Source organism: Limulus polyphemus, unplaced genomic scaffold (assembly GCF_000517525.1).
Source record: "Limulus polyphemus unplaced genomic scaffold, Limulus_polyphemus-2.1.2 Scaffold559, whole genome shotgun sequence".
Lineage (NCBI taxonomy): Eukaryota > Metazoa > Arthropoda > Merostomata > Xiphosura > Limulidae > Limulus > Limulus polyphemus.
This window is the reverse complement of record NW_013666169.1, coordinates 362,613-363,781: the sequence shown is the minus strand read 5'-3', so window position 1 is coordinate 363,781 and position 1,169 is coordinate 362,613. Positions and strand designations below refer to the sequence as shown.

At 30.5% G+C, this 1,169-nt stretch overlaps 1 protein-coding gene across 6 annotated transcripts in view; it reads right to left on the bottom strand.

The window, feature by feature from the left end:
* LOC106459100 (endothelin-converting enzyme homolog) overlaps nucleotides 1–1,169 on the bottom strand; it is a 74,123-nt gene that overhangs the window by 4,647 nt on the left and 68,307 nt on the right. The window lies entirely within an intron of this gene.

Below are 1,169 nucleotides of genomic sequence, written 5' to 3'. Positions count from 1 at the left end.
CGTGAAAGTTCGAGAATAGACGTGGCGTGATACTAGTCATTTGACCTCGATGTCGTAACAATATATATATATATATATATATATATTCTTGTAATAAAAATAATGATTTTATTCCTTTCCACAATGTTTTCTTTCAAAATATCAGTTGTGGTATTAAACACAAATACATACGTGCCAACATTTGAAATTGTTTAGCAAATGCAACAATAGGTGGAGGGGAATGTAAATTTTTTTCCCTTTATATGTAGATTTACATAGTCTGTAAATAATAAAAACCACTTTTTAGTTTTCTCTTGTACACAAATACGGACTGTTCCACCAAAATTGGTACAATTGGCAAGTTTGTAAATGTCGAACAATTTTTTAATGTTATGTTACTTTATTAATTTCCCTACTTAAAACCTGACCACTTCCTTATCATACAAATACTGACACCTAGCTCAGTTTTACTGAACATTTTTGTAAGCTTTTGATACTTTGAACAAGTTCATTTCAGGTGTAAAATGAATAAAACTCAACCACTACAAGCCTGAATAAAAGAAATGGGTACACGCATACATTAATTACTAATTAGGATGAAATTAAAGCAAAAATTAAATATGAAAATATCTGTTTTACATCAAAAAAAAAGAAGAAAAGCTTCATATGCAAGGCTTAATTGTCAAGCTTTCCCCTGAATATATTGATAGTCCTACTTAGATGTCACTGCATTTTAGATATTTTGACGAGATAAAAGCTTCTTCACTTTATAGGTACACTTTTAACATTGTTAATTAAGTCTTCATAATCTATATTTTAGACACGTTACTGACTGTTGACGAGACACTGGGTTTAGCACTTTACAGATATGCTATGTGTTCCCCAAGTCAATACATTTTACAGGTAAAATGTGTTAAACATTCAACACTTTTAAGAGAAAATTAAACAGAAACAATATATACTGTTACGTCTCCGTTTGTTAATTGATTTTCCGTAACTTCGTTCCGACGAAAATTTAGCGACACAAGTCCTTACTTAATAAAACTGGTTTATTCTTTCTGAATATAACTTTACCGATACACTTATGTTCAACAGTCACTCTACAACAAACGTTTTAACAAACGTTAACTTCAACAATACTTCCTGACTGCAGATCAATTACTCACTGTCTACACACACATTATTGTCAC